We start from the raw sequence: 26,203 nt of genomic DNA, 5'->3' as shown, positions 1-26,203 counted from the left end.
TCTTGGATGAATTTGTGATATCTTTAAACTTACCACTTTATCAAGTAAGCAAAACCATACAATATTACAAATAACACAAAGGCAGTTAACCTGATTATCTCCCTTTATTTTGATTCCCCCAATATCTAGTACAATGAATGAATGCATGATGAATTAATGAATTTTCTAAAATAACCGTCATTGTTGTCAAGAATTTATAGGTAGAGTTTACAGTGTAAATATCTAACTATATTTCTGATTTGAGCACAAACCATGAGATAGAGAATAAAAATTTTATTTTCTCCAATTTTAATTAAAATAAGAATTTTAAAGTAAGCATTTTACAAGTTCTTATAAATGGAAAGTAATTAAATTGTAAGAATGCCTTGGTAAGCCTTAAAGAGGAAGGAATGGATGAAGCTTGAAGACATTACGCTAATGAAATAAGCGAGACAGAACTGGACAAATGCTATGTGATTCCACTTATATTAGAGGCCTAGTCAAATTCGTAGAGACAAAAAGTAGAATGGTGGTAGCCAGGGACTGGGAGGAGGGAAAATGGGGAGTTTTTAAAAGGATATAAAGTTTAGCTTTGCAACATAAAAAATTCTGTAGATCAGTTGCACAACAATCTGAATATACTTAACACTACTGAACAGTACAATTACAAATGATTAAGATGGTACATTTTGTTATAGGTCTTTTTTTACTACAATTAAAGATAATAAAAATTGAGTCTGTGAATGTTTTAGTAGATCAACCAAGTTTATCAGTAATATCATAACTACTGTCAACTATGTTGTTGCTAGAAAGTTACAGAATTCTTACTCTATTCTATGACAAGCTGCCTTACAAATCTGGCTGCAACCTTCAGCTCCCAGCCCCTTCTACAGCAAGAGTAAACAAAGTCTTCCCTTTCCATCTGGAGCCATTGGGCTAATTATCTCTAATTGCTTGGACTACTGCAAATTTCATGCATAAAATATGATTCATTTCTCATCTTTTACTCTTATAAATTTATCATGTTGTTACAATGAGTTTTCATGATTTTAAAAAGTATTCCTATTTTATAGATTTTTGTAGTTAAGGAAGGAATTTGTTCTGCCTCTTTTAAGAACATTTTCATATCACACTGCCTCCTTTTAAAAGAAGTATGTAATTTCTTATTTCTAAAGATAAACAAGCTCAGTTCAGAAAAGAAGAATATATTACGCATAATGCACCTAATACCACTTTTTGTTTATCCTTACTGTTCTTTTATTGATGCATAGATTTTTAAAAAACTCTGTATTCTAGAGCTAACCTGCTTTTTTCTAGTAAAAATTATTATGCATCCTTATACATAACATTGCATTGAAAATGCTGTTTGCTAAATCACAGCACCCAGCCTTGAAATTTCCTTAGGATATATTCCCATAAGTGAAATTATTGTGCTAAATAATTTGAATGTTTTCAGAGTTTAACCATAAATTGGCAAACTATCCTGCTTTTAAGAACGCCATTATGAAAGTGCTTGTCTTATAGTTTTGCTAAGACTGTGTACAAGTGTTATTTTCAATATTGTATAAGTTGATGATCATCTTATCCATATTGTATCATTGATTTAATGTGATTTACTTGATGACTAGAGAAAAAGGATAAATTTTAAAAATATAACTTCATGGGTCATTTTATTTCTTCTTTTTATTATCTATTAATTTTTCTTTAATTATATTTTAAATGCCTTTCTTATTAAGATGTGAAGAGTTCTTTCTATACTAAAGTTAATCTTTCATCATACATATTTTTAATGTTTTTCTTACTTGTTACTTGCCTTTGAATTTTATTTGTGATGCTTTGAGGGAACTACAGTAGCTTTAATATTTATACCATTAAATCAGTCAGTGTTTTCTTTTCTAGGGAAATCCTTTAAAGCAATTTACACTGACCTTGTTTCAGACTTCGTCAGCGTTGGGAAAAGATGCATTTTCAGCGTAGCATAGATGTTTTGCCTTAAGATCTGGAAATTAGACAGGTCTAAGTTCAATACAGAGATTGACTTTTCATGTGTTTTGCGGTAAGTTATTCAATCTCCTTTACTAAAGTTGCCTTTTGTATAATATGGGGTTGTTGTGAATATCAAGTGAAATGACAGCATGGTGGATGCCTTATAGTAGACATTCAGCAACCTGAAGGTGATGATGATGATGAGATGAAGATGATGATGATGATATTAATGGTGATATCTTCTGATTCTTAGCTTCACAACTCACTCAGCTCTCTCAGACTGAATCCACGTACATATTCATCAGGGATTTAGCCTTGCTCCGCTCCTCAATTTTGTTTTAAAGCTAAGAACATCTATTCCAGGTTATTCCACAACCCAGTTTCTAGAACTGGCCAATGAATATAGTATATATGACTTCTCATTAATGACAAGTGTTTTTGGTTCCAAGTATTTGCTACAAATTCCTAAGGAAAAACAAAAAGGGCTGCCAAAAGGCATGGAGATATTGCAAAAACCCTGCCAAAAGGCATGAGGATATTGCAGAATTTAACAAACATAACTCTCTTCATCGTGGTTATGGGTGAGAAACCACAGCTCCCTCCTGCTTTCATCTATTCTGACAGTGGAACTGATTAACCTATCCTTCTCTAAACCTGTTTTTCCTTGGCTCATAAGACTTCGTTTCTCCTTTTCAAAAAAGGCTTCTCTCCCCAGAATATAAGACTGACCCACAGGTGAGGCAAAACCATGCCAGATGATTTGCATTTCAGAGAATTTGACACAGACACTCATCAGTGAGCCTTCAGTCCCCTTAAGGGACATTTTCTTTGGGCATAATCATTTAAGTGAAGTTTGTTATGTATCTCTCAAACTCCTGGGCTCAAGCAATCCTCCCACCTCAGCCTCCTGAGTAGCTGGGACTACAGGTGTGCACCACCACACCTGGCTATTTTTTTTTTTTTAATTTTCACTATGTTGCCCAAATAGATCTTGAACTCCTGGCCTCAAGCTATCCTCCCACCTTGGCCTCCCAAAGCACTGGGATGACAGGTGTGAGCCATCATGCCCAACCTGTTGTATATCTCCTCAAGCAAATCCTTCTTACCTTGTGGTAAGCGGATCCAGTGCCCTGAGGGCAAGGTCTCTGCCTCTAAGTTGCTCCCTTTAAGAGGAGCAACTTACAGATGTAAGAGGACCTCACATCTGTGTTGTACCTTTTTGCATTTCAGAGCACTCTTGAACATGATAAATGACTTATTCTTCACAGAAAACCCAGAAGGTTCACTTTATAAATGATAAAATGGGGGTTCAGAAGACTGACTTGGCTAAGGTACTACTCTCATTGGTGGAGTTAACTTGTAGAATTCATGATAATTGTGTAACTTTTACTGCCATTCAGGATAGCCAAAAAAAAAAACCTGTGCATCCTGTCTTCTTTGTAACCTTCTTCTTTGTAACCTTCCTCTTTGTACTATATTCCAGGGAACTAACAGCCTGGTCAGACGGACACGTGTTCAAATCCAGACACACACCTTTACTTACTGGGTGATTCTGAACAAGGTACTGTCCTTACTCCAGCCTCAGTTGAATAATCTCTAAAATAGGGTAGTAATTATAACCAAGTCTACCTCATAGGATGGTTGTGTGGTTTAAATGAGATAGGGCACATGAAGAGGTCAATATATTAGCTATTATAACTAGAACCATAGGTATGGCAGCAAATGGATTATTTCACAGTCTTCAGTCTGCCCAGTGTTTGAAGTATATGACCCACTGTGCCACTGTGATAGGATAATTCCTGCACCATTTGATGTCTGAATCTCATTTCAAGGCATTTTTTTCCCTGAATTCTATGAGTTTTTTTTCCTGAGTCTGAATTCTGAATTCTAGACTCCTAAGAGAAACCGTCAAGGGAGGGGATACTTTACTTCCTATTTCTTACCCATAACCCCCCAAAATATACAAGATAATCTTTAGCCATATATAGTTCCCTGCAAACACACCTTGGAAGCATTTTAATCTACACTGGCTTTTTGAGATTTATAGCACCAGACCTGAATTTACACAGGAGCCCCATATGTAAAAGCTGTCAGACAATCTCAAGAGGTGGGTTGCTGATGATTTCCTTCTATCCTTCTCTGGTGATGTTCTTCTGTTAATACTTATTTTAGTACTGTCAATAGCTATGCCAAGACACTCTGGGGAGGAAGCCTCTGTGGTTACATTTTTGGTATCATGAATGAATTATTTATATATGTCATTGCTGTTCATAACAAAGTAAGAGCATTGGCTCAGAACATTCTTACAAGTGTAGTTTTAACATGCATGGTACACGCTCTCCTTATATACACCTCAATGCTTTACAGCCTCTGATGACTCAAAATTAAGGAACATATTTTGAGCAGCTGAAATGCCTTGGAGAGGAGTGAGAGTTCTGTGTTATATAACTCTGTGCGTATATTGAGATATGCTTTGGAAAACTTTTCACTAACTCCTTAGTGAAATAAAAGTATGAAAACATATTATACCTCAATATACTTCTTTACTAATTAGACCTCTTGTAAGTCCTTAGGTGCTTTGTCCAAAGGCTACCTGTGTGCCAGTGTGACCACTCTGAATATGGTCAAATACTCAACAGGCCCAGAATATGTTTCTAATAGAAGTACTTCCACAGATGAAAGAACTTATCTGAAATCTCATGCAGTTCTTCCAAGGGTGTATGTCTCAGTTTCAAATGCGCAACTAACAAGCCAAATCAAGCATAGTCAAAAAGAAGAGGTAACCGAAGAGAAAGTTAACGGCCCTTCCGGTTATTACTTGACTAGAAATTTAGTTCCCAATAGACTACTAGGTTCTGGAACATCTGTCACACTTAGCAAGAAAGTACAATTTCTAAGGTGTCTTTCGTTACATAAAGTTGAGGAACTGATCTAAAGAAAGGCATGGAAATTGCTGCTCAGTGTAGAGTTTTCTCCAAGAAGCATCAGAAAGAAATCACAACTCTAAGGTAGCAATTTCTATTGGGACAGAAGAGTCATGGAACCTGAATTCCAGGCCTAAGGTAAGATGTCACCCCGGTATGGCCAACCTCTCTGGACTTCCATTTTCCAGCTGAAAACTGAAAATATTGGACATGCCACAGCTTGAAAGAATTTTGCCTACCAAACAACATGCCTTAACTAAATAGCAATAATATTAATGACTTTTTTCATTACTGAGCGTGTTATTATGTGCTAGATACCTTCTAAGTCTTTCACAGTTATCTCATTTAGTCCTCAAAACAATCTGAGAATAGGATTTATTAAAATTCAATTTTACAAATGAAGAAACTGAGGCTTGAAGAAGCAATATAGTAAGAGGCATAGCCATAATGCAAACTCACTTATCTAAAGTGAAAGTCAGTTCCCCTTAACCACTCTGTGAATCATCGATAGTATCTAATGATTTTCAATATTTTGAAACAAAGACATATGTAATAACCAACTTTGGCACACAGTGTTGATAAAATTCTAGGTAAAAACAAAATAAAGTTTTGGTCAATCTACAAAGTAATTTTTATTTTGTAATATAAGATTTAGCTGGCTATATTCTGAAATATTAAAAATAGATGGCCCCTCCTTTACTCCTAGCTGCTCCTTTATTATTGCCTTTCCAAATCCTTAACACGTTAAAGAGTCCAATTGGAGAGCAGATTATTTAAGGTAGATGTTACGGGTTTTTCCAACTCTTAAAAAAAAGAACAAAAAACACATTATACCTCAATACAAAATGTTTTAAATGTTGCTGCTTATTAAATCTGGATATTGATATAGCTTTATCTATTACTGATAAGAAGGTACATAGGAGTTCTCAAATTTCAATGTGTCCCCAAATTTCCTTGGGATTTCCAGTTTCCCTTTTAAAAGATGTGGATGCTTAATTTAGGAATCTGTGTTTTTAGGACCTAGAAACCTACATTCTTAACCCACCCACAGAGGGCCTACACTAATCTGGCCTCCACATACTTCTTGAGGTCACCTCTTGTCACTCTCCTCAAGTTTACTCAACTTCGACATCTTTGGCTTCTTTCATTGCCCCGACAGGTCTGACTTAGTCTGCTCCTAGGGCCTGGGCACTCACTGCTCTGACCTCTGTACAAGGCTAGCTCCTTATCACACAAGACTTACTACGAGGTCATCTCTTTCCAGGGGCCTTCTCTGACCCCTCCTCCAGTACCCTTACTCCAGACCTCTTTGTACTATCTCCCTCAGGTTTGGTCCTGTAATTCACAGGGCTGGGGAAAGAGTTCAAATGGAGGACCCTTGCTTCTCTACTCAATACTAGTTCTGCATCTTTCCAACTGATAGAACCTCAAGCATGTGCAAATGGACAATTCACCCAACCCACATGTATCTAAGACCTCAATTTCAAACAACAACTGCTCCTTGGATATCCCTCAAATCTAGGGGGTTCCTACATACCTACAGCTGTCCCACAGGGTGAGAAAAAGGCCCTGGTTTGTTTTTTAAGTGGCTAGGGATATTTGGATATGGAATTTTGGGGCTCTGTGTCCCTGGAGCATTAGCTCTTGGTGACACATTCTCTTGGCCCACAGAGTCCTTAATCTTGGAAAGAGGTGTGAGCAGAGGATGGTAACAGCAAGGTCTTCCGAAGCACAGGGGAAGGAAGTTAGGGAGGCTAAGCTATGATGACAAATCTAATCTGTCACTTCTACAATCAGAAACATCTGACTTCCTTACTTATATGTTTTCAAGCCACACTTCATAAAACATAAATTTCATTAAAGCAGATCTTGTCTGTCTTGTCGGCTGCTGCATCTTTAACATGTATGGCAATGCCTGGCACAAATAATTTGCTAAGTTAAAATCTGTTGAATGGATGAATGAATGAATGAATCAGAACATCTTATGCAGAGCTTGAAATGTGCTGGGAGCCCTTCTTGGTGCTTTGCATATGAGATACCCTTTACTTCTTACAACCATCCTACAAGGAAGGTAGGAAGTTTTCCACTTTACAATGGCACAGAAAGGTTAAGCAATTGGCCAATGTTGTACAGCTAGAAAGAGGCTAAAAGGCATCTTCTTTTTTATGATGAAACACTGAATGAGCGAGCATATGAATATATAAATAACTATACAAGGGAGTAAATGAATGAATGAATGAAAGGTCAAGGCAGTATACTGGAAGGAAAAATAAAATCTCTCCTTCATTTAGGTTTAAGAAAATAAGGCAAAATGTACAATTCAAATGCAGTCCAAAACTGTGTCATGTGGAAATGTTAATGTGGAAGAACTCACAAACAGCCTTTTTCCTCAGCAGAATAAACTTTTTAGAAAATTTCCAAGGAAGTTTGGAAATTGACTGCATTGCAAGATAGCAGAAGAATGTGCAGCATTTTGCTATCACATACAGTGAGGTACAAATAAGGGCCATTCAGATGGGCTCCAAACAAGCATCTCTCCAGCTGTGAAAAGAAGGCACTGCTTTGGGAGACTATACGGGCTTTGGAAATTAAGTAGAGGAAAAATCTGAACACATGGGAGAAGATCCCTAGCAGCCATCTCCTCTGGCTTCCCCAGTCCACATAACACCTAGAATTAAGCTCTGGGAGATCAGTATGCTGAGTGGTGACTTTTAAATAAAAATAAAATCAAACACCTGTGCACCAGGCAACATGAGCTGCTGGAGTTTCCACACGGATCCAGCTACAGGTCCAGCTTGCTCATAAAGATGGGTTCATTTCTCAAGTGAAATATAGATGGGAGACTTACTAGAGTAGCAGCGACATGACAAATGAATATTCTGCCAGGTTTTTGTTCCTCCTTTTATATAAGTTGAATGCTGTCTCTAGTCTCTTCAAGTGGAATTCTGATTTAAAAGAAAGAAGAAAAGGGGAGAGAAGAGGACGGGAAGAAAAAAAAAAGAAGGGTTGTTATGTCTGGCTGGAAATAAGAAATCTCTAGACATGCACTTCCTAGAGCCCACTAATGTCTTTACCTCTGACTTGACTAATTTTCATTGGAATTTTGGTTTGGTTGCTTCCCTGTGATCTCATTAGGACATGGTGATTTCTGTGCCTTCATTACAAGAGCATCAGCTGTTAGTCTTATTCTCACCCAGCCTCACCTCACCTCCCAAAAAACAGTTAAAAATTTTTAAAATAACTTCATGTAAAGTTTATACACAGACACACACACACGCACACATACAATACACATACACATTATATATATATATGTATGTATTTGCTCGCTTTTTATTTGTAATTATTGTTTTTATTTTTCTATGTCATAACTCCATGCAGCCATTTGAGATAATTAAGATAATTCAGTGGCAAACTATGTGAAGGTGGTCAATCTTCAATACTCTTATTTGCAGCCTGTTAGCATTCTCATCTCCAGAATTATTTTATTACTACTGCTATGACTATCACTGCAATCATCATCATCCTTATAGTTATTATTAATCACAATGATTATTAATGATGATGATAACAATCCTTACTTCTTTTTTGATTTCATCTTCCTCTTCTTGCACATTTATTTTCATGGTTGCCTGTTTCTGCTGCAGTAGTTTTTGTTCTTCAGAGTGTTTGCTTAACTGCCATTCCATTTTAATAGTGAGTTTTCTCTTATCACATTATGTGATGGAGGACTGATACACAGTTTTTTCATGAAATAGGCAATGAACAAATATCATATGACCTCTAACCTCAACTCTCCATCTCCTTCCAACTCACTTCAGTTTCATTCTCCAGAAAAGTAGAAACCTTGAAGTGTTTCATATGTTTCATTCAAATTATTTTATATACATGCACACACAAATATTTTTACACAGAGGGGCATATATTATGCATAATATTCTGAAAATATCTTGTTGCATCGAGCCCTACAATGTATGTCTTTCCATGTCATGAGTAGTTATCTCATTCTTTTTACCAATGTTTCTTTTCTGATGTAAGGTAGCATCAACTTATACTCAACAATTTTAAAATCAGATTTTTGTTCTTGGATTTTGAAACTACAAAACATGCTCATTTTAGAGGTAAAAATTATATAGAAATATATTGACTGCCCCCTCCTCCAATTTTATCCCTTTGTAATACCCATGTTATTCATAGGTTAATGGGTTAGCAAGGAATGACAATGCCCATTTTTATAAAGACTTATCACTGAAGTTTATCAATCTTTGATTTTTCTAACTGGATGAGTGAAAAGATGTTCTCACTTTTCCCTAAAGTCATCTTTAATTAGTCATTTGCATTTCCTATTCCACAATTTTTCTTTTGATTACTTTTGTCTACTTAATGTTGAATTGCTTTTATTCAATTTATATGTGCATGTTTTACATGAGCAATATTATTCCTTTTTTGCATTTAGATGGTTACTCACTGTCCATTGTTTGTCTTTTAAGTTATGTTGGGTATCTTTGTCATGCTGAAATTCTTAATTTTCTGTATATACAGAGAAAATATCTGAAATTTAAATTTAAAGGTTATATAAAGTAACATTTTAATGTCATGTAAAATTCAGGCACCAATTGTATGTTTCCTTAACTTCATCTCAATGTATTCTTTATTTGTTCCTTTTCACATTCTTGGGAAGTGAAGCTCCTCCTATTTGCAAAGAAAAACTCCTTCTCTTGAAATTTAGACACACAGCATCCCTACCTTGCATCCTTTTGCACCTATAGTTGCTTGAGATAAAGGTTTTTTTTAATGTCCATATTGTAGAAATATTTTTGTGATTTTATACTTAAATTCTACTTACATTCATTGTAACCAGGAACTCTTAACTCTAATTATACATTTTGGAAAGTATTGAGATTGTGAGCTATTCTAAGAACATTTACATGACTGTTCTATGGAAACTTTTAAAGCAAATATGCTCTCCTTTTACATCATACAGAATTATGTACATATCTATCTATATATACATAACTATCTTTATTTATATCAGACACCTATAGAATCTATTTCTCTCATTGTTATATGCGTCTTTCTTTACTTCTCCTGTTGTAGACTTAGGTAAGTGAATAAAATTGTCTACTTATTTCTCCTACTGTTTTGCTTTATAAATGTTGGCTGCATGCTACTTGGTATATAGACCTTTATAAATGTAAAATATTTATTGTGAATTTTACCTCTTTATATCTTTTATGAATGCCGACTTCTTCAAACATAAGTTTACCTACTTTTGTAGGGTGTGTGTGTGTGTGTGTGTGTGTGTGTGTGTGTGTGTTGGTATTGAACATTATTTCTGTTTAGCCATTTGACTAAAACCAAAACAAATAAGATATTATCGTTATAGTAAGTGTGTACGTGTGTGTGTATGTGTGTGCATGTGCACGTGTGTGTGACCATCTCCTGATTATTCAACTTTGCACTTTAATTGTACTATATTGTTATTGACTTTACAAAACTTTAGTAAAAATAATATGACATTTAACTTGTCTCATCTTTTTTATTTCTAAAGAATTCTAAATATTTAACACTGTATTAAAATATTCATGCAAATGTAATTTGTAACATAATGGCAATTAATAAATTAATAGCAATCGTGAGCTTATAAAAAGGTAAATTTGTCACTGGTGGTTCATAAATCATTATGTTCATGTCTTATGGACTCATCCAAGGGCAGGGGTGACCTTCTTGGTGGGTAAATTGGATGACGTCTGCATGTATTCTACTGCATAAAGGAATATTTCCCTTTCTAAGAAAAAGAAGTCTAGCCTAATTGGAGTATTCTTTCATTCTCTAATAGATAGATCATATGAACTGGTATAAAATCTTATGCATTGCATAAGTAAGCATGGTCAGTTTAAAATAAACTATACAAAATTAAAAATTTTGAACATCTTTATATTTTATCACATTGACTTCCACTTTTTTCACGTTTTGTTACTACTTTGGTTTGATTTTGACGTCTTCTTTCATATCAAATCTAAGATAAATGTTTTTTGACCTATTCAAATACTTGGATTTATGTTGACTTTTAAACTTTGAACTGAAATTTAGATACTTCATTAGCGATTGCTCCTATTTTCACTGCCGTTTTTCTTTCTGAATTATATTTGGCATTTATCATTCTAATTTTGATCCTTCTTTAGATCGGTATGGACAGTTGTTACAAAAGTTTCCTTATAGAATCTACCTTATTACAACAATTTGTCTTTGAATTCTTGCTCTCAATAGATTATGAAGTTCTTTGCAATTTAGTTTTGATTTTTTTGTTTTTCACATTCCCTTTCATTTGGTTTTATTTTCACAGCAAATATTATATTAAAATCTCTGTAAAATGTGCACAATGAAATCCCTGTGTTTGTATCTTGCTAATTTTGGGACATATAGATATACTCAAGTCAATTAGACATCAATTTCAGGGAGAAAATCTGTCATTCCAGGTCACAGGTTTTATATTCCTTCTAAAGTCTAATCAGTATAAGAATGACCAGCCTGATGACAGGACTTCAGACAATGATCTTAATTATTGCCTTCTTACTTTTTCTTAGCAATCCATTTTGGAGGTTCTTAGTTGCTGAGTCAGTTAATTATTAAGGCTTTTAGACATAGTATTTAGTGGTATTTCTAAGGTTAATAAAACATGAAATATGAACAAGAAGGAAAAGAGTTCTTACTCAAGACTACTTTTGGAATGCCATGAGGTTCTAAACTTAGGAGTCTATCTCCTTGAAAAAGCTGAGCAGCTGATTATATGTTTGGCTATAGGCTTCTGCTATCTCCCAAGGTGAATAATCAGCTACAGATTTACCTCTTTTTTTATATGTACTGCCAGCTACTTCATCTCAGCACTTTAGCTTGGTATCAGTAGAAAGCCTTCCCAATGCTTTCCTAAAAATTTTCCAACATGGAACACATTTCATTTCCGTTTCTTTTGTTTAGGGACTACAAATTTTGGATATACTTTAAAATAGACAAGATAAAGTTTTAGAGCACAAAGAAGGAGAAACATAATTGCCTCTATTTTATAGGTTGAACAATTGGAGCACAGAGGGGCCACTTCACTTGCTAATCAATGATACGATTGACATAGCACTTAGATCTTTAATTCTTATTGAATATTTGGCACTCAAATAGAAAACAAAACATATTAGAAACTACTACCGCTAAAGATAATGTTTTTTTAAAAAATCTGTGAGTGATGATATCATCTGTAATCTCTTAGCAAATTATATTTAGCTCAAGACACAGCTATTGGTCAGGTTTTACTTTTTTTTTTTTTTTTTTTTTTGAGATGGAGTCTTGCTCTGTCATCCAAGCTGGAGTGCAATGGCACGATCTCAGCTCACTGCAAACTCTGCCTCCCGAGTTCAAGTGATTCTCCTGCCTCAGCCTCCTGAATAGCTGGGATTACAGGCACACGCCACCATGCCTGCCTAATTTTTGTATTTTTATTAGAGTTGGGGTTTCACCATGTTGGCCAGCCTAGTCTTGAACTCCTGACCTCGTGATCTGTCAACCTCGGCCTCCCAAAGTGCTGGGATTACAGGCATGAGCCACTGCACCTGGCCAGGTTTTACTTTCAGTTAGTAGCTTTTCTTATTCTTTATTACTGCCATATTAGAAAATTCCAAATCACAATTAGTTCTTTCACAAATGATACCAACATTTTGTGCATCTGGTTGATAGTTCCAGACAATCATGTGAAATATAAACACAGAATGAAAGGAGTTCTCAATGAAGACTACTTTTGGAATACCATGCAATTCAAAGTTGATGAGCCTATTTCCTCAAAAAGCTGCATAGCTAATTATTTACCTTGGGAGTTAGCAGAAGATGGATTCTTAATTCATCACTAAATTATACTTATATATTAAAATAATTCAGTTATGCTTTACATTTGAATATCATTTAAAAATATTTTTTAAAATATACTATTAACTTTTTTTTGTGATCTGTGAAGAAAATAACCTAAGTTGGGGAGAGTTAAAATCTTTGTAGTTGAGCTGTTTATACTACGATTTTGTCCTCTTAATATATTTAAGTTTCTACATAAAAAAAAGCAAGACAATAACAACAACAGCAACACAAAACCCAGAGATGCTAGCTTTGGCCCTAAAGTAATAGGTTCAATGTATTCATAATATTGAATATATTTCTGACATATGCCACTAGAGCAAGTGACTTAAAATCATAGACAGATCCTATTCTTATTAATACCACAAAAGAATGTTTTTATATCATCTCTCATTTCAAAATTGCTTTCTGAACAACTTTCTCTTGAAAGCCATCATACTTCAGAGTAGAAGATGAGAATCTTATGTTCATTCTTCCAACCTCATATCATCATTTGTGTAATTTTTTAAAAATTTGAAGTCAGTAAACTTACTTTTTATTCACCAAAAAAATTGGTAAATAAAGCATGAATTGACATGGCACAAATCCTTTTCTTTGTAAATCAAAACCCAGCCTTGCTGCATATAGATGGTTGGACTCCAACAGGACAGATCTGAAAGCATATTTTCTGGATGTTGCTCATGCATGACAAAATCTATGCTGCTCATAGATGACAAAAAAGGATTGTGAACCAACAGACACATCCCTTCTCCTATAGCTTGGATAAACAGAATAAAACTTGTCAAGCACTTCTCCCTCGTTTATGTACTACATTTATGCCAAGAGTAACTAATTCATACCCTCTCCATCAGCAGCATCACCGAAGTCTAAAGTGAAATATCTACAAGCAGATGCACCAGAGTGTAATTGCTTTTCCACAATGCATGCCATTGATATTTTGGAACATCCATCAGTGTTATTTGATAATGGAATTTTGCCAATAGCTCATTCTGCTTTCCTTGTGATCATACTATTTGTCATTAACATGGCAGCTTCTTTTATTAGTTTCTTGGCACTAGTGTGACTTCTACCTGTGTTTTGCCAAGATGAATGCAGCCTTGAAAGATGTCTCTGCAGTTCTGGTGTTTTTTCCAGCACTGACAGCAAAAGTCATCAATTTTGCATCAAAAAGCATGATTTTGAGCTTATTCAGGAAAAACAGAGAGGTCACTCAGCTTTGAAGATAATGTGAACAGTTCTATGGCTTTGCTCCAACACTGGAGAAAGTTTTATAATGAAGTTTTATACTGTTTCCTGGTGTTATTACATGCAATTTTAAAGATATTTATCTTTACATTTGCTATCTACATTTTAATTTTTTCAGTGTAGATAAAATTATTGCTTAAGATTCATTGTTTTTCTAGCACAATATCCATTCATATTATAGATTTGCACTAGCACCAGTTACTGTTTATATTGCTAATGCTTTGTGAGTTGTAGTATTCATGTTCCAATTTCAGTATTACTTTTATATATCAATGAACCCCTTTTTTGACTTGAACAGATTTGTGGAGTAAGAATATAACATATACAATAGGAATAAAATGCAAATTTAACAGTTAGCCGCATGTTAGCTGAGATGAACTGATTATCAATCTTGATGAAACATAGAAAACCCTACAATATAATGGGAAGTCTGGGACTAATACAATAAGGCTTACATCCTATATCTGTGAAATGTACATAAAAATAAATTTGTTTACCTCTCCCAAAAATCTCTGAACCATCTGCAATAGGAGTTACACAAAGACCACTAGATCAGAGACCAAGTGGAGAACTCTACTTTGAGAGATACTATGGCTGAGCAACGAACGGTTCGTTCCACAGACCTGTTCTCACCCTGAGAGTCTTGCCATCTTTGAGGGAAGATGAGATGAATATATGAGGGAATGAGCACATCAAATCTGCAAGGTGATTGCAGGCTGTATGCTTTTGCTCTCTCTGATTCCAATCTTTTCATCTTTACCTGTGTTTCACCATTCTGGCAAGAAGTTCTCTAAAGCATCATTTATTGCATATTCACTGGATGCTTCATTCTGAATTTATATAAAAGTATATGTTATTCATAGTAACCTTAATTTTGTATTAAGCCCATTTTAGAGATAAGAAAACTGAGGTTTAGAATGTTTTAATAACTTGCCCCCATAATCACTTGCTAGTAAGTGACAGGGTTGAGCCCAAACCCAGGTTTTTTGAGTTCTAAAGCCTGTGTCATTGGCCTACATGCTTACTGCTTTGTGAGAATACAAATAAAAACTCATTTTCCTTTCTTGCTCCATAATCTTCAATGATTCACCATTGCCTACAAAAACAGGGCATTCACATCCTTGACCAATCTGGCCTTCATCTGCTTTTCTAACCCTATCTCCCACATGGACTGACCTCTTTGCCCAAAAGCACCACGCCATTCCTTGCTCTCATGCTTAAGCCCAGAGACTTCCCTCTCACTAGGCCTATATTCCTGGTTTTGTCTACCTACCAAAATCCAACCCACTTTGCCTACCTCTGCACTCAGGTTTTTTTAAATCCCTTCACTTAACAAATCAATAAATATTTACTGAGTGGTGTACATCTGGGATATAAACTTGGGGACTACATGATAATTGAGATATAAATTGTATCCTTAAATAATATAAAGTCCAAGAGGAGAAATAAGACTTATAAAGTGTATAATATCATAGATAAGACAGAACGGTATTTTATAGAAAATGAAGGAAAGGAGTAATTATATCCTGCTGAGGCATCTAAAAAGACCACTTGGAGAAATTAGCCTTTGATCTGGCTGTGGAATGGGTAGGGTTCTGGCAAGAGCAGGGAGAATACACAGGGAGGGAAGTAGTGGCCAATGAAACATGCCAGCGCATATAGGAAACAGGTAGCCTAAAGTGTAAAGTGGGAAATAAGATTGGGAAGGTAGAAATAATGGGAATGTGGTCCTTAATGCCAGGCTAAGGATTTCATATGTGAATTAAGTTAATGACAACTGACTTAAAAGAGGTAAATAACAAGAACAAAAACAGCCATAATATAGCACCAACAGCAAGTACTTATTAAGTCTTTAATGTGTGCCAGGCACTATGCAAGTTATTGCATTGATATTTTCCCCTTCAATACTCACCTCAACCCTATGAGGTAGATGTTTTGTCCTTATTTTTTAGTAAAGAGAGATTAAGTATATTACTCCATATCAGTAAGACACAAAGTTGGGGTTTAAACACCATAACTGGTATGGAAGGAAGGGAGGAAGGAAGGAAGGAAGAAGGGAGGGGAGAGAGGAAAGAAAGAAAAAAAGATAAAAGAAAAGGAAATGAAGAAAAGAAAATAATCAACTTGGAAGCAAAAGGGTATAGAAATTGTGCAGAGTCATTTGTATAGTTTACTTAAAGTGCAGATCCTCAAACTATACCCAGGAAAGGGTTTTAAGCAGGAAATGGCCTTATTTGATACACTTTTTAAAAAAAGATCACTCTAGCAGCTGTGCGAAGGAGCCAATTTAGATGCAGGGAGACCTGTAAGATGGTGATATTCAAGAAATCCATGACACGAGTTTGTACTAGAAAGGTGTCAGGGCCAATGGCAATAAGTAGGTGGATTCAACAGTTATTCTGATTAAAAGCAAAAGCGACACAGAAGAAAAAGGTTAAGGGAGAAGATGACTTGAGTTTTGAGTGCCTATAAAATAGTTTTAGAGATGGGTTCATCTGAGGTTTAAAAAAATTTGGAACATGGGATATAGAGGGAAGCTAGAAATAATTCTCAGAAAATCATGCATATTTTGAGAGGTAGGGTTAACTATCACTTTTGATGAGAGTTTTCAAAGCAGGTGATTGTGAAAAGAGAAGGAAAAATATCTAGAGGCAGATGCTGGTGAAATACTTATTATCCTTGTAACTAACATTAATGCACACTTACTATGTCACAGACACAATGCCAAGCATGTTTGAATGTTAGAAAATATTTCAAACATCCAGAAACTACAGAAAATACACCACCAATCCAATGTGAATTTAGCAAATGTTTATGTTTTGCCATGGCTGTTTCAAATTACTTTAAATAAGAGAGTTGAGAGTAAGCATTTTACATGCATTGTTTCATATGTTCCTCTAGACCATTCAATGTGGTAGGTGTATGTGTTATCTCCTATGAACAGTTTGTCCTTCCAGGGACATTCTGCTTCCTGCTCTGCGTCCCAAAATATCCACCTGTATGGACCACACTGAGGTTTCTCTTGTCTTCTATCCCCTAGCTGAGTTCCAGCATCTGCAGGAAATTGGAAGCAGAAATGAGAACTAACTCAGAGTCTGTTTCTCTCACTCTGAGATCAACATGGCATCCACAGCCATCTGCCATGTACTCACGATGGTGTCCACAGACATATATCATGTATTCACAATGGTAGTCACCAGCCCCATGTCACATACCCATGATGGTATTCATAGCTACTTCACTGCTTCTCTCAAAACAGCTCCTGTTCTTTCTCTTTTTTGGGTTCCATTCACGTCTCTCTACCTTGTCGTTTAGAACCTAAAGGTAATGACAACTCTGCTGCTACTTAACCTGAGTTCTGGTACAACTGCTCATGCTTCCTCTACACTCTATTCACACCTTTGGAATGATCTCCTTTGCAAATAAGCCTCCTGAAATTAACCTAATTTAGAGGTACCATATGTTTCTTGTTGAAACTCTGATTAATTCAATCCTGTTTTACAGTTAAGGAAACTGAGGCTCACAGAACAGGAAGCAGCAGAATTCACACTCAATCCCAATTCATCAGATTCCAGATTCCAAGATCTTATCCACTCTGTAACATTGCCTCCTTGTGTTATGGAAGGAAGGTTAATATCAGGATGTAGAGAGAGCCAGACTGGCCATTGTAGATTGGAACTTTTCAGTTTCATGAACAAGGCAAGCTTATGCTCATTCCTGGGTCTTGGTTTTACTCTTCAATTTGCCTGAAATTGCAAACATGATATTACATTTTCAGAGCAGCTTCTTCAGTTCCTAATTGATGGCACTTACCCATTGCTCCCCAGCCCATTTACCACATCACTGTGTTTTATATTCTTTATAGCACTTATAGTCCCTGGAATTATCCTCTTTACTTATTTGTTCATTTTGTTGTTGTTGTTGTGTCTTCTTGCCTCTCATCCTCTGACAGCTATAAGGTCTGAGAGGCCAGGTTCACTGGGATCCATTTATACTTACATTCCCAGGAACTAGGATGCTGTCTGATACACATGACAATGCGCTCAACAGTAATCAATGAATGCAAGAATGAACCATAAGGAATGAATGAACAAATGAATACAATTATTTAACTCTAAGGTAAACTCAGATAACAAATGGCTAAGAAACAAGGGGCAGCCAGCTATGAAAGAGAGAAGACACAGATTTTTCTTTCTAGATGGTCAACATTGGAGAGAAGAGCAGAAAAAAAGTATGAATTCTTTCTATCCTACCTTAATATATGGCTTAAAGAAAAAAAAATGCATGCTCCTAAAATTATTTTATTTTGAACAACCATCTTACTGTGATTATATGCTGTTTTAACACTTGTAATTATAGAGCCAAAACAAATGGCTTAAAGTAAGAATCAAGAGAAACTGGATTTTATTTCTAATGGCTTCCAAATTGTATTGGTGTATCTCCCAGTTGGGAAGATATTTCCTCTCATTTTTCTTATTGTGAACTGGCAGCATGTTGCGCTTCTGTTGCCACTTCAAGAGAACACAGAGACACAAATTAAATGGTTATGTTGGAATGAGTGTCCTTCTAAATCTTTGTCCTTTGAAATTCAAAGGTCAATGTTACTTTCTATATGCAAATGTAGTTGTTAAATGCATTGCACATGACTAGTCCTGGCAGAGGAGAAAAACTACAAATTTATCATAGTGATGGGTCAGTGACATAGTGGGTTATTATGCACACAGTATGATAACCAATGACAGTCTTTTTAATTCTCTCCTTTCAGAGGCCTCTTCTACATACACAGAGACATAAAGCCAAAATTTACTTTACCAATGGGTAAAAATCAAATTCAATATCTTTTTTGGGACATCGTAATGGGTTGCAATCCTTCATTCTGCTGAAGATTATGCTGAACTTCTGCCCTTTAATAAAAACTTTAATAAAAACTCTCCTGGAAAATTTCATGTGGTCAAGTCTTATTTTCAGTTTTGATTTGGATGCTTTATATTGAAACTAGACAATTTGAAAAGCACAGGAAGCACTGTTATTGTAATATCTGAAATCTGATATAATTCTTTTCTTTAAGGAGCTTAAATGCTTTCATATATAGTCTTTTATTCTTCAAAATATCAGTGAAATAGGTAGATGTTGATTTCTATATTACATTCTTCCATGCTCAAAAAATGTTTAGACTGCTCACACAAAAAAGTATTAATTTATCACACCACACAAAAAGAGAGATGGCAGCATCGTGGAGTACTGAAGTTTGAGCATAGAAGTTAGATAATTCCTTATCCTGAGTTGCATAGTGAAGAAGATATGAAAAGTTATTTTAAGCTATTGAAATTCAGGGGCTGTTTGCTACTGCAGCATGGTCTTACCTATCCTGACCATACAGTATAGTTACCTACATTTAAAAATCCCTCTATATCACCTACCAAAATTATAACTTTAATAAAAATTCCAGGTCTAAATTCTATTTCTGATATCTACCCACTGTATTGAGTAAAACATAGAACCTTTCTGAGTCTCAATATCCACTTCTATATAATGAAGCTAGTAATACATCTCTCATATAATTGTTATAAGAATTAATAGAAAACTTTGCCTGGTGCTTGCAATTTATTAAGAATGTATTAAATGGAAGCTATAAATATAGAATCCACAGTTTCAACTGTAATGAGATATTGACTATCACTAAAATAGATCTGATCAGCAAGTCATGCTCTCTGCTGTCTTCCCCAATTTTGCTTCCTTCTCCTAAAACTCTTAAGTCTTCAATTATGAGGGCCTCTGGTAGGCCCTTGTTTGTTTTGTCATGTTAGTTTTATAATTTGCTAACTATATTTAGTGGGAACTAGGAACTATACTATTATTTTATCTCAATCTGCGCTTTCCCAAACAAGTTTCTGGTTCTCTTTGTGGAGGCAGCAGGCAAACCTATTCTCTTATCATATCTCTAGGTGGTTATCTAACTTTAAGTAATCAAAGGTCCTGGGCCTCATTCTATCCAAGTGATTGTTTAGTCTTTCTTTTCTCCTTAAGAAAGATGTGTCTAGTTATCCCTTTATGACCATGTGTGTCTGCCTCTCTAATTCCTTGAGCTTTCCTTTCAGTATTCATCTGTCCTCTTCCACAATAGAGGCCAATAGTGGCTTTGTATTTTATTATTATTATTATTATTATTTTGAGACAGAGTCTCGCTCTGTCACCCAGGCTGGACTGCAGTGGCGCAATCTCGGCTCACTGCAAGCTCCGCCTCCCGAGTTCACGCCATTCTCCTGCCTCAGCCTCTGAAGCAGCTGGGACTACAGTCACCCACCACCATGCCCGGCTATTTTTTTTGTATTTTTTAGCGGAGACGGGGTTTCACCATGTTAGCCAGGATGGTCTCGATCTCCTGACCTCGTGATCCGCCTGCCTCGACCTCCCAAACTGCTGGGATTACAGGAGCGAGCCACTGTGCCCGGCCATAGTAGCTTTGTATTTTAAGAAAAACTTCTTAAATGGGTTTTGCCCTTATTTTATTAGTTGTCTAAAAAATTATGTGGTTTCTTGTGTTTAAAATAAAATCCTGATGCAACGGTAAAGATGGAAAGTTTTTCCCCTGTGATCAAGAACAAGGCAAGAAAGCCTACTTTGTCACAGCTATTCAACTCTTTAGCAGAAGTTCTAGCTAAAGCAATGAGGTAGTTTAAAAAAAAAAAAAGAGACAAAGGCATCCAAATTGGAAAGAAAAACTGTCTCTACTCACAGATTACGTGATTCTATATAGAGAAAATCCTAAAGAATTCACACACAGAAAATAACACTATTAGAGATGGTAAATGAATTCAGCACAGTTGTAAGGTACAGGGTCAATACATAAAAATTAGTTGTATTTCTATACACTAGCAATAAAAATATGAAAATGAAATTAAGAACACAATTCCATTACAATAATATCAAAAACAATAAAATGCTTAGGAATAAATTTAACCAAGGTGAGGTGAGACTTGTACACTGAAAACTGCATAGCATTGCTGAAAGAAATTAAAGAAGATATAAATAAATGGAAACTTCACCTATCACATAGTTTCACTGTTACCAGTTTGATATATGTTATTTTAGACTTTTTTCCTAGTCAATATTAATTATGGTTCTTGGTTAGAAGCAGTAGAAACTGTTGTACTGTGCGACATTTGGCATATAACTTTATATCTTTGAATTTCACTTTAGTGAACTGCAAAATGGAGATAATATCAGGACTTACTGCAACGGTTTTGGTGATTAAAGGAGATATGTGATAAAATACATAGCACAGTGCCTATCGTAGAGAAAGAGCTTAATACATGTTTGCTATTGTATTAGTCTGTTTTCATGCTGCTGATAAAGACATACCCGAGACTGGGCAACTTACAAAAGAAAGAGATTTAATTGGACTTACAGTTCCATGTGGCTAGGGAAGCCTCACAATCAGGGCAGGAGGCAAAGGGGAGCAAGTCATGTCTTACATAGATGGCAGCAGGCAAAAGGAGAATGAGGAAGACACAAAAGCAGAAATCCCTGATAAAACCATCAGATCTCATGAGACTTACTCACTACCGTGAGAATAGTATGGGGGAAACTTCCCCCATGATTCAATTATCTCCACCAGGTCCCTCTCACAACACATGGGATTTATAGGAGTACAAGTCAAGATGAGATTTGGGTGGGGACACAGAGCCAAACCCTATCAGCTACTAATGTCATTTTCATATTTTAATTAGTGTTCTTTTAATTGATTTTCAAAATCAACTTTAGCTTATCATTCACAATTCTCCAATATACTTCATCTCACGTTAACTACACTCTAACTTACCACTCCCAAGTAAAAAAATTATTTCCCTCTCTTATAAAAGCACTTTATTTTTTATCCTACCTGATCTGTTAATTTTCTTCCTCTATGCATTACCTTACAATGAATGTTTTTCTAAATGCTATTTCCTTGTATCAGCAAATTCACCCCAGAAATTTGTAGTAGAACCTATTCAAATCTCCCTGCTTCTACCACATACATTCTATTGCTATGGCCCCAGACACACATTTAGTGGGGGCAATAATATGTCATTGAATTGTATTATTCTTCAAAATATTTGCCCTTCAATATGAGACCCCTCCCTATAGAGTCTTGTCTATCCAAGGCTCTGTGACTTGCTTGAGCCAGGAGAATGTGAGTGGAAGAAGTAACATGTATTTTAGGCCCAAATATTTCAATGTAGAGAGGCCTCAGGGAGGATATAATTAATGCTCATGAATTATGGCATTTCTGGGATATTCATTCCATACTCTCCAGGTGACACAATTACTATTACATTGATTAGCAACATAATAGTATCCATTTAAGTTCATCCACAAGTGATTGAAATTTACAAATAGTGGCTTAAATATTATTGAAACATATAACTCTCTGATGTGAACATAGGTAGTCCAGGAAAGGTAAGGTGGCACAAAAAGCAACAGGAATCCAGATCCCTTTTAATTTGTTCTGCCATCCTCAAGTCATATTTCCCACCTCATGGTAAAAGATGGCTGGTCCCCATCCAGCCGTCATATATACATTTTGACCCCAAGGAAAGAAAAAAAGGTCAAGAGAAGGATACGCTTCCTTCTTTACTGATCCAAGAGCTACATACACCTCTTCCACTTAATCACATCACCATACCAAACTGAAAGGGATACTTGGAGTCAATATTTGGTTTTGCAAGGAGTCTACCTCACATTAGGGGTTTTATTCTAAAGAAACAAGGGAAGAATTCATGTGGTCACTGCTCAAACAACTGAAAGGCAGAATGCCTGGTACTGCTCCACAAATAACTTCATTATTTTCTTGGGCAATGGATATTTACAGGCTTTCTGCTGTCTATATCAGACAGCTCTCTATATTCTAAATGCTTCGTGTACATTATTGCATCTCACTTAGGGAGAATGAGTAGCCTAAAGCAGACTCACAAATAGAATGGGGAACAGGTGGAAAAATTAAGAGTTACTGTGCTGGATGACTCTCAATTCAGAGTAGGGAAGGCAAGTGGAACAGTCGGGGCCCGTGGTGAGTTGACAAACACTGCCCTGCTCAAATTGACAACTAGTTCTCAGTTTCCAGTTATTGTAACATGTGGAGTTGTGAATCTTCTGTTCAAAGATATTCCAAACATTTAGAGAAGCCAGAAATCTGAATTTTTATTGAAATTCGGAATTTTTGGGAAATCTCTCTTTTTTTTTTGTTAATGTTGGTTCTAATGTTTTAAAACCATTTGCAATTTGCCTGTGGACCAGCAATGTGAGACATCTGTTTGAGAAAAGCAGGACAATATATCAGCTGCTTAAAATGGATGGCTCATCAAACTCTGAAAATAACCATGACATTGGAAATTATTAGGAAGAGTGGTAAAAAATGAGGCAGGACTTATTATCATAATTACAGATTTATCGAGTATGAGACTGTTACCTTTACTGAACATTTCCCGTTGCCAGGTGTTGTGTTTGACCCTTTTTACATCCATCATCATATCTGATCCTCACAAAAGCCTTGCATTATTTTCTTTATAACAGGGGAGCAGCTGGAAATTGAGGGCCAGAGAGCTTAAGTAACATGTCCAGGGTCACACAGCTGGTAAATGACCAAGCTTGGATTTAAATCAGTCCTGTTTGATGTTCAAGCCCATGTTCTTAATCCTTATGCAATCCTGTGCACAATTTCTTTGCCTTTTCCAGAACAACATACGGTGGGTTTGCCATGATATGAAAATAAGGATATGATCAGTTGGAATGCAGAATCTCAATGTTTATCTTTAAACACAGTGTCACCCCTATCAGAGTCACAGCACGGAGGATGCAAGCAGGAGGATTCACCAACATCTGAGAAGCCTCCAGAGGATCTCACTGCTCTCGATATCATACATTATACTTAACCAACATCTGGAGGGCCCTCACACGATTCATCCCATTCAGCAAAAAAAAGGGACCGTGACTGTTACCATTTGATGGCTTTAAATTCGCAGTGGAGCTGCACCACTTATTTAGCACAGGTGTTTAATTGTAATAAATTGGAGAAATTCCCAGTATTCAATGGTCCTCAAACTAACACTACCATCTGGGTAGAGTGGAGTAGTGGCTTTCTGACAACAAACTTTCTTATAAACATTTCAAGGGTAGTGGCCTATTTGGAGATCTATGTGGGCATATAAGGAGGTTGGGTGTGCATAGAAGAGAAAGAAATTGTAAATTACATTGTGGAGGATGAACAAGAATCTTCGTGCTTTTTTAACTTTTTGATAATTCGTTTCCTTTTCAATACATATTAAATATCAAAGACACTTGGGTATCTTTGTAAATGAGATAGTACATTGCTATTTTGTGTATTAAGGGAAAGTTCTGTTGGCTGCTTTTGGCAAATCATTCTGTTTATGAAGAGTGCACTAATGTTTCTATGGTCTGCCACTAGAAATCAATGCATGTTTTAGTTAATCAAAAAATGCATTAAGAGAAGGAAAGACTTCTTCTAGTCAATGTGACATTAACAGAGACTGGATTTATCTTTTCACCTGAAGCAAGAGAAATTTGTCACATTTCACCAGACAAAATACATGAAACAACAGCTTTTAAGACACTGAACATCAAGCAATGAAAGATAATGATGCCTAAAAGACAAGAAAAAAACTATGCGATGTGCCCTACAACTGAATCAGCTAAGTGTCGAGAGAGTTTCTAAGCCACAATATAAGGAAGAGGCAGCTCCTTGAGCTGAAGAAAGAGAATTGAAAGTTTGGGAAGACCAAAGCTATTAGAGTTAACAGAGTACCAAGGAGAGAGCTGCACACAGAGTGCTCCAGAGAACTATAGAATTTCTCTCAGATTTTCAGTAGAGGACTGAGGTATGCATGCATGTGAGGAAACTAACAGAAACCCAGGAAAGAACCATCTGAAAGAAGTAGAAAAAAATAGTATGCAGCACTCAGAGAGAGTCAAGAATAGCCACAGACAGGACTGAGAATATTCTGTTCTCTCTAGCCGGATTGGGAAAAAACAACTAATAATGCACAGGGCATTGGGTAGAGTAGTCAGAAGGGTCTTGCCTTAATAGTGGATAATAATTAGCCCTTACTAAACAGTGCTCTGGTCCTGCCTGACAAATCTTAAAAACAGAAAAGTGAAAAAAATAAAAAAAAACTATTTCCAAGTAATTGAACTACATACCAAAACAAGGATCAAGAATTTTTATAGAAATATAAAAATATCCAGCACCCAACAAGATAAAACTTACAATGCCTGGCATCTGATCAAAAATTACCAAGCGTGCAAAGACACAGGAAAAAAAGCACCATAATGAGGGTGAAAAAAATAAACTGATCAAAGCTGAACCAGAATTGACATTGGTGTTGGAATTAGCAGACATGGACATTAAAACAGTCACAACTGTATTTCATATATTCAAAAAGTTAAGTAGGACTATAGTAGGAGATTTCAATACCATTCTCTCAGTAATTGAAAATCCAATCAAAATCCAAGCAGGCTGTTTTATTCCAAATCGACAAAATTATTCTAAAACGTATATGGGTATGCAAATAACCTAGAATAGCCAAAACAACTTTGAAAAAGAAAACAAAGTTAAAGGACTAACACTACCTGTTCTATTTAAAAGTTACAGTAATTTATTTTAAAGTAACTTATTTTTTATTTAAAAGTAACTTATTTAAAAGCTACAATAATTGAGGTATTGTGGCATTAGCATTAATTAGATAAATAAATAGACCAATGGAACAGAATAGATAGATATATTTCAAAAACACATCCATCATGCATATAAGGACAACTGATTTTTTCCAAAAGTGCAGTGCAACTCAGTGGAGGAAGAATAGTTTTTTTTTTTTTTTCCAACAAATAATGCTGGAACACTTGATATCCATATATAAATTTTTAAAAGTTTTGTACCATACATAAATATTAACTCAAAATGAATCATAGAAATAAATGCTAAACCTAAAACTTCGGGAAGAAAATATAAAAGAAAAACTTTGTGTACCTGCACGAGGCAAACATTTCTTTGATATAACACCAAGAGCGTGATTCAGTAGGAACAAACTGATCAAGTAATATCATCAAAATTAAAAAATATTTTCAAAAGACTATGCAATGACAAACCACAGACTGGGAGAAAATATTTGCATAGCACATAT

Source organism: Symphalangus syndactylus, chromosome 21, assembly GCF_028878055.3.
Source record: "Symphalangus syndactylus isolate Jambi chromosome 21, NHGRI_mSymSyn1-v2.1_pri, whole genome shotgun sequence".
Classification (NCBI taxonomy): domain Eukaryota; kingdom Metazoa; phylum Chordata; class Mammalia; order Primates; family Hylobatidae; genus Symphalangus; species Symphalangus syndactylus.
This window is presented reverse-complemented; position numbering follows the sequence as displayed.